Below are 9,291 nucleotides of genomic sequence, written 5' to 3' on the forward strand. Positions count from 1 at the left end.
GTTCATATCTGAGCACATTCTTGTAACAATTACCTGTGTTTTTAGGAATTAATGTCTAAACATTGTTTACATGTTTGAGATGTAACAGTTTGTCACTTCGTTCCTTTTAAGTCTTTTGAAGGATGGCTCTGTTACTTATCAGATCAACTTCTCTTGTGTCTATGCATTTTATGGTACTGCCAACGTGAGTGGTAAACTCATTGTGGACCCATTTGTCCTCTTCTTGACCTCCAACTCTTGCTTACTGAATCCAACAATGTTCTACATTGTATTTTATTGCTTTGGTTTTCTCTTAACCTAATTTTAGGTAAGAGACATGTGCCACCGCCACCTGAACTGTTGAAATCATCAGGAGCTGAGGCAAATTTCTGACCTCCTTTTTCCTGGAAATTGCTGATACCCAATTTGGGTATCAAAAGTTCTCCAAAGAAGAACAAAGCAGACAGCGTCCAGAGTCTAGTTTAGATTGCCTGAGTTTGAATCCTTCGAGATACTGCAGATCTTGGAAAACTTTTTAAATTTTTCTGAATCTCAGTTGCCTCAATTATAAAATACAATAATAGTCATATAAATATCAAAAATTGTGATGCTGAAATATTATAAAATGAGATAGTGACTGGCACACTTAAATGATTAATAAACATTAACCATTACTTTTTATTCATAAATTTTCCTACTGCTTGACTATCGGGTTAGTAACATCCCTTAGTTGTTGTGGGTTGATCAGGTCCACAATCTCCTGAATGAGTGCATGGTGAAGGTTAAATAAAAAGAGGCAAATAGAATGATTTCAGGGCTCCAGGAGGATCAAAGCCCTCTCACAGAATTTAACATTCTCTCAGGACTAAGACCAAGACCTTTTCTGGGTTGCCTGCCCATATTTATGTGGTTATCAGAAGAAGGGAGGGGAGTATTCAAGAAGGGCGAGGGGCAGAACCACTCAAAGTCTTCCCTAAATAGGGTATTAAGTTAATCTACTCAAGGATGAGATGCCTGAGGCTATAGTCTTTATCCAGTTGAGATCTGATCCAGGTGTCCTTGACTGTGATCTTGTTTTATCCTTTTAGGGTTTCTGGCTTCATTCACCACTACAGGTTTTAGTAGGGATTAGTGACTCACAGAGGTTCACTTACTATGAGTCCACCATTTCCAGATAAGGAGCCTAGGCCTTGGACAGATTCACAAGGGAGCATGAAAAGCCAATTGATTAATTTAAGTTCTGTTCAGGTCTGCTTCATAGTGGTCTTCATCACTTGACCACAGTGCTCACACAGAAAATCTTTAAATAATTTGATCTCCACTGCAATCTAATTGCAGGAGCAGAAATTTAAAAATACTTGTTCATGAACCTCTGTGAACAAGGGAATGTTGGTTTGGTGATTCTTCCCATCCCTCTTAGTGGTACAGACAGCAAAGTAACTGGCTGAGAAGGGGGCATTGGAAGCAATTAGAAACAGAAACTGGAGAGCACTGTACCAAACAAAGGAAGAAGATTTTGTGGAGATGAGGCCTGGAGTCATGATTTCTGACTGGTGCTTCTGAACAACACCCAAGAGCAGCTGTTGCTTTCAATCCATGCAATTACTCCTCTAGGTAATTCTGCATTTATATGTTCAATAAATTCCTTTATTATTGGTCTTCTCCCATGTTACACAGCCTAGGAAAGAACAGCAATTTAACGAGTGTGTTGAATTACTTTCTGAGTTAAGATTAAATATATAACTGCATTGTTTTTGTCTGAGAGCTGAAGGTGAAATTAAATATTATATGCCTTTTTCCAGATTTCCTTATTATTGAATATGAAAATTTGCATGTATATAGGCAATATACCTTTTGTTTGGCAAGGGTTTCTCTCTACATGAGGATAACCTTGTTAATAAAGCCTGTGTGCTGTGTTACTATGATATTGGTATGTGGCTCACCCATACCTGGTTTCCATAATGTAATGTTTATTGTCAGTTCTAGTTGTGAATAACATTAGAAAATAGTTCCATAGGAGGATTTGAAAAACATTTTAGAAAACCACAAACATGGAAAGATCTAAAGAGGCATTCTCTATTTTTGGAAAATCACTTTTTACTCTAGGCATGATTACTGAGTGGATATACCCATTCCCTTGACAGTGCTAAGGGAATATTGCAGAATGAATTTGAGACATAGGTTCCATTTGGCTACCCTTCTCTACTTCTTATTTTCTTAGGGAATCGTGATAATAAACAGAATTTCTGGAGATGCTAGTAGATGCCATGTTAGCTTGGAGCTTTTCAAAAGGTAGGACAGACTGGGTGATATAGCTAGGCATCAGTACTCTGAGAATAATACAAAAGATCCTTTTCTTCACTATGGCCTCTGTTCCATTCTGAGCCATGGAAGTAAATATTGTGGAAAATGTCTTAGTTACTTCTTTCATTGCTGGGACAAGATACCTGATGCCTACAAGTTAAAGAGAAAAGGTTTATTTTGGATCACAGTATACAGTGGTTTCAGTATGTAGTTGGCTGGCTCCAAGGGAGGGCAGCATGGCTGAGAGGTATTGCAGAGGAGGAATGGCCCATGGCAGAGCAGGCAGGAGGCAGAACTAAGCAAACAGAAAAGGAGACAACAGCAGCAGCGGACTTTTCATTTCCCCTTTATATCCCATCCAGGCTCCAAGCCTTTTGAGTGGTGTCACCCATATTCAGGGTGGTGCTTCCACTATCCACACCCAAAACCACAATAAACCTATTTCATTATCATACTCTTAATCCCAATATCACATACCCTGATCCAGCATTACACACCCATCATACAGTCATCTCCCAAAGCCCCAGCTATGACTGCATGAAGCTTTGGGGGGTAGCATCTAGATACAAGCCATGAAAATTGCTGTTATAATTTTTCTACTCTGATTCTATTTAATCTATTGAGTTAAAAACATAAAAGCCACTAACATGTTAGAATTAAACATTTACTATTGTTTTAAAGTTTATAGATATGTGATGGATGGATTCAAAACTAATGAAATTTGTAAAAAATTTAATTAGAAAAAAGTCTCTGTGAATTTCTTATCCTAACATACCCAATATTTCTGCTATTGTAAATAATGTTTCCTATGTTCTTTTTTAAGCCAGAGTATGACTTCCTTAGCATATGCTCTTTATTTCCACAGTTACTAGTACATTCAAACCTGTAGCTGGATGATATCCAGCTTGGCATGGCCACCTCCGCACCCTTAATTTCAACTCTTCCCAGTCAGGGTTTGCCACCTCAATAAATGATAACTTATTAACCCATGTTTTAGGCCACACATCTGAGAATCATGTTAGACTCTTCTCTTTTTCTCACATTTAATCCTTCAGCAGATCATGTTTGCTCTACCTTTAGAATACACCAAAATTCTGCCACACCTCACCACAAACACAACTATTGTCTTGTCTTAATTATCGTCATGTCAGCTCTCACCTGGACAGCTGGAATAGCTAGTCTCCCAGGTCCAATATTTCTTGGTCTATAATAACTCTTACTCAGCTTGCTATTTATTCTTAGCTTTTGTTTTGACCTATTTTATTTCATAATTGTATGTAATTGCATGTATATCTTTTCCACTGTTGTTTTTCTATTTCCTAGAACAGTAACTAGGAAGTACTTCACAGTGATAAACAGGATACAGAGTACTACATGTTTTTTCTTTTACTTTTTCAGCTTTTAAAATTTTTCTCTATGTTTGCAGTGCATAATGATTATATTCCTCATGAGGAGCTCGTTCACATACATCATGCATCTTAATTATTTTTGCACCTGTCCCCTCCTCCATCTCTTGGTTCCCTTCCAATTTGCAAAAGATCCACCTCCCTATTATCTATCTTTTATTTCGCTCTTTATTTATACTTTGGGTTTCTTGTATAAGAGAAACCATATGATATTTAGGCTTGAGTGTCTGACCCCTTCCTTTGGCATTATGGTCTAAGGAGTGTCTGTGTTCACATTAGGGGTGGAGATGACAAAAGCCATCTATCTCCTTGTGCCTTTGAGAAAGACCCTGAGGTCAGGGAATGGGTGATAGAAAGAGAAAAGTGCTTGCTGATCTTTATAAGCTCTGTATCTAGAGCTCAGACACAGAGCTTGAAAATATATCTGAGTTACCAAAGGGCTTGCTAAAATAAGACTGCAACTGGCTAATGGGTAAACAACCACTATGTGGAATATGACGAAGCAATGAGCAGGATGGCAGGACAAAGTGTGGGTACACACAGTAACCCAGAAGATTCTTCAGAGGATCATGGTAAATTAAAAAAAGCCAATCCCCGAAGGTTATATATTCTATGGTTCCATTTATATAACATTCTTTTTATTTATTTATTTCTTTTTTGAGACAGGGCCTCATCAAGTAGTTCAGGTGGCCTCGAACTCACTACTTAGCCCAAGCCAGTCTCAAACTCAAGGCAGTCCTCCTGCCTCAGCCTCCCAAGTGTTGGAATTACAGGTTTGTACCTGGCTACATAATATTCCTGAAGTGACAAGATTGTAGAAATGGACAACAGTGCTTTGTTGCTGGGATCAGGAGAGAGGGCCAAGTGGCCACAGCTACATAAGGGCAACACAAAGCCCCTTGTGGAGATGGACACATTCTGTCTGCAAGTTGAGTATATCAGTGTCAGCATCCTGGCCACAAAATTGCATTATAGCTTTACATGATGTTATGGTTCTCTTCAGAAAAATAGGGCAAAAAGTAATACCATCACTCTGTATTACTTCTTACACTTGCCTATAGGACTACAATTATTTCACAAATATTTTAAAAGTTCAATCAGGAAAAGCCACATTGTTGGTTTTTCCCCTGGACTTTCTTATTCAGGGGCCTAGAATCTGAATGTCTAACAAATTCCCAGAGGAAGCTGATGCTGCTAGACTATGACCCACACTCTGATAATAATTCAACTACGGTAATGAGGAATTCCTTGATCACATTTGAGAATTTTCAAACCACCCTTTGCCTGTCTTAAATATCTGTGAATAAAGCCCATCAACAGTGGAACTGCCTTCAGGACTGGTCCTTGCTCCCCATGCCTACAATGGAGCCTCATGTTTGCTCAGCAGAGTCATGTCTGGCTGGGCTGTCAGCAGTTGGCCAGCAGTAGTTGTGCCCTCTTCTGACTGCCTCAATAGGAAAAGAATTGTCCATACTATAGGTTCACATACTTGGACACATCTTACCATTACCTGAGATCTTCTAAAAATCCCTGTGTCCAGTCCACAGTCACAGTCTGCGGGTGTAGGACTGAGGTATCAGTACCATGTGCATTTGGCTGGAGGTTAAACTTCAGACCTAGGTAGCATTTCTAAAGTACATAACTTTCACCTCTATCCTCATTGTCTTAGGTCCATTTCTCAAGTTTCCACACAGGACCAGGCAGACCCTCCTTAAGAAGCTGGACTCCTCACTAGAGACCCCATCATTCCTTTGTTCCTCCCTTGCCTTTATCTCTTTTCTGTCAGGATTGCTTCTCAGACACTAGACACATCATTATTCCATCATCCTTGGGCCAAGTCTTCATCATTTCCAGGGAGCTAAACATGAGTCTCCTCATCAATTTCCGAGTCTGTACTAGTGCCCATTCTGCACCTATCCTTATACAACGAGTAGAAGGGTCTTTCTAAAACATGAGTGGGACTTTCCACTCTCTGTTTAAAGGAATCAGTGTTTTTTAAGGAAAAATTAGAGATGGCTTAGTCTGATACACAAGGCTGCTTATGATTTAGCCTAATACACACTGCTTCCCTGTTTCCAAACCCTCGTATATCTGGACTTGCTCAGCAAAAACCTTCTCACTGACCTTGAAAAGACCTTCTCTTTTGAGATACAATTAACATATATTCACAGTATACAACTCAGTGGTTTTATATTGTATTTGTAGATGTATGTGTAGCGTAGCCACAATCAATTGTATAATATTCTCATCATCCCCAAACCCAGTACCTTTTAAATATCACTCCCTTTCTGTGCCTCCAGCAATCAGACCTAAGTGGTCACTAACCTGCTTTCCTCACACCCCATTTTATAGACCTTTGTACTATACCCAAAAATGCTCTTAACTTTGGCATACAGTGGCCAAGTTTCAAATCCTACCTTTGCAGTCAACAGTTTGGATCATTTACTTCATTGCTCTCAAAATTGGAATGATTATATCTGCTACTCAGATAGAATGTGAGGAATACCAACAGTACTATTAGGTGCCTCACAAAAGTAGGTAGGGCTTAATTATCATTTTGTTTTTGAAAATTATGAATACAATTTGAAAAAGGAATGACCTGTAACCAGTAACTTATCAGCTATATACCCATTGTAGTGGTAACCATACTTTCAGATTGAAGTGGGAATGTATGTGTTATTGTAATATTTTAGATCAAAACTGTCTTAGAAAACTTCATGTAGTTGGTCATGGAACTGGTCATGTCACAGAGCAGACAGTTTGGGGACTATCAAGTTTTAGGGTAGTCCGTACCTTTCCCAAGCCTCACAGAGTGGGCTGTGGACAAGGGAGAAGAGTCAGGCTTTCTTATTGGCCTCACTCCTTAGATTGACTGGTTATATTAGTTTCATATTTCTGTACAGCTACAGTATTACCTTCAACTCTATGGCTCCAAACCGTACTTATTTATTACCTCATACTCCCGGCCAGTCAAGGGGTGGGGAAGGCTCCTCTGTGTGCTCTGCTTAGAATCTCCTCAGGCAGGAATCAAGGTGTGAGTGAGGCAGGAGCTCTCCCGAAGGCACGTGAAAGAATCTGCTTTCAGGCTCCTTCCGGTTGTGGGAAGAATTCAGACCCTTCTGGCTGTGGGCTGGGGTCCAAGTTGCTGAATGAAACCAGGAAATCCCTCTCAGCTCTCGAGGCCATCCTCAGGCCCCTTGTCCATGGGACTCTTCCCCTCCATCACAACTGTGAACCTTCCTGGTGTCGACCCCCTGTATGCTATGACTTTCTCTAACTTTGTCTTCTGGTACCAGCCAGAGAAATCCCTAGTTTTGAGGGACTCAGATAATTAGGTTATGCCTGCCTGAATCATCTCTTTTTGATTAAATCAAAATCAATTGATGAATAAGTTTAATTATATTTAATAATCCCTTTTGCTATTAGGATAACACATCCTCAGAGTCATGTTCTGTTGTGTTCCAGTGGGAGAAAGTTATAAAAGAGCAGAAGTCATTGAAGGGAACATCTTAACGTTTTTTTATGCACATTCATTTAATTGACTTTACCTGGTTGAACTTTCAAAGTAGGGAACTAAATAAGAAAATGTCAGGCTTCCAATCACTAATCATCACTATCCATTTCAATGAACATAGGCTGAGTATGGAGTGAGTAAGGTGATACGTGGCACAGTGTCTGAGTCCATTGAGAGGGCCCTTGGCTTCCTACATTTGGACAGTTTTGGAGAACAGTGTCCCTTCTCCTGCATTTCTCTGAGGTCTGTGGTTGTCCAGTGGGCAGAGTACAGACCTCAAAGCACCTTAACACCTAAAATAGAGTTCATACCATCAAGATAGTTTCTTTGTAATAGTCCAAAAATTAAATATAAGGAACCCTGGGAATGTGGCTCAGTGGCAGAGTACTTGCCTAGCATGTGCAAGGCCCTGGTTCAGTTTCAAGTGTTGAAAAAAAAAAAGGTGATGTATGCTTTTTAGCTCCTTTTTGTAAAAACCTGGAGGTACCTCTCACGGCTGGACTCCAAAACATACCTGAGACAACAGTATTTGTTCTGGAGTCATGTGATTTTGAGTTCAAAAATCAGCCTTGCTACTAATCACTTGTTTAACACCAGTCTTGGCTTTTGAGTCTACAGTGTGGGGGCTATGACACCTCTTGGGGGGATTTCTAGGGAGAAAGATGTGGGTGGCACATGGAATATGCTTGGCCTAAAGTCTGATACACAACAAGGGTCTGTGGTTGGCTGAATCCCGCACCACACTTTGCATCCCAGTGTGTGCGTGTGTGTGTTAATCTGGGCCTGCCTGTGAATGACTTCAATCAAGGTGCTGCTGGAGAGGTGTGAGCTCCATCCAGAGCACAGGGCAGGGAAAGGCAGCAGCAGCTGCCTTTATCCTCTCACAGAGCTGCTGCCCTGGGGAAGTGTGGGAATCTCCATGAAATCTTCAAACATTGCATAATTTTTTCTACTCTTTAACTACCGAACAGCACAGAGTGACACACTCTGCCTAAAGTTACAAAGTAGTAATTAGCAAAGCCAAGATTCCAGCTCCATTCTGATGCCTCTAATGCTCCCAGCTGTTTGTGTGCTGAAGGACAAACACTTCCTCCCCCACAGTGGGCCTGCCTTTTGTACCCATCTTAACAGTAGATGGGTGTAAATCTGGAATCCTAGCTAACTATGTCATAGTACAAGAAATTGGACTGGGTAAGTCTTCACCGTTTCTAAACACGAGCTCTATCTACTGAGACTTTGTCTCTGAGTCTAAGAGGATGGTTAAGAAGCAGCCTTGTTAGCAATCCTGTGTGTAGCCTACATGCAGAATACTCCTGCCAAACCCTCGTAAGTGGCTATTCCTTGTCCTACATACTGCCCTGAGGCCCATGAGTCTATACAAGGCTCTTCTACAGATTGTGGCTATGTAGGCCGAGGCTGTGAAGTGCAAGTTCTGGGAATTTCATCCGGAGAGAAGAGCATGCCATTCGGAACTCACCAGTGAAGAATGACTTGTCTTTGAGATTTATGGCTCTTGATTCAGGACTTACTGGTTACCCACATGATTCAGGGGTTACCATAGAATCACAGGACTGCAGAACTATGTGGAAACTGGGATAGAATGTCTTGGATAGATTATGAAAGAATATAATTATGCAAAATACTTGTGTAGAATTTAAAATATGCTCTGGCAAAGGGACCTTAAATATAGATATTCTATAAAACATAAGGCCTTGAAAACTAAAAGTGCTTTCACTTGCTGTGCAATTAGGGCTCTGAGGTTCAATCCTTTCATGTGTAAAGCAGAAATTAAATGCATCTCTCCATCTCACAACCATGCTGTAAAACCTCAGTGTAGCCATGCAAGTAAAAGCATATAGAAAGCACACAGGAAGCTCTTTTCCTTTCTCCCCATGCTTGGAATGGAACTCGGGCCTCACATATGCTAGGAAAGTCCTCACTCTTGTCACTGGGTTGCACCCACCACCCAGAAGTCCTTCCCACACATAGCTCCAAGACAACTGGTATTTAAAAACAATCTGCTTGTTGTGCAGGGAGCAAAGTTCAACTGGAAGACAGCCAAAGGGTTTGGAAATTGGGTTGGTTAAG

This window comes from Chinchilla lanigera, unplaced genomic scaffold, assembly GCF_000276665.1.
Source record: "Chinchilla lanigera isolate Chin_1 unplaced genomic scaffold, ChiLan1.0 scaffold00068, whole genome shotgun sequence".
Lineage (NCBI taxonomy): Eukaryota > Metazoa > Chordata > Mammalia > Rodentia > Chinchillidae > Chinchilla > Chinchilla lanigera.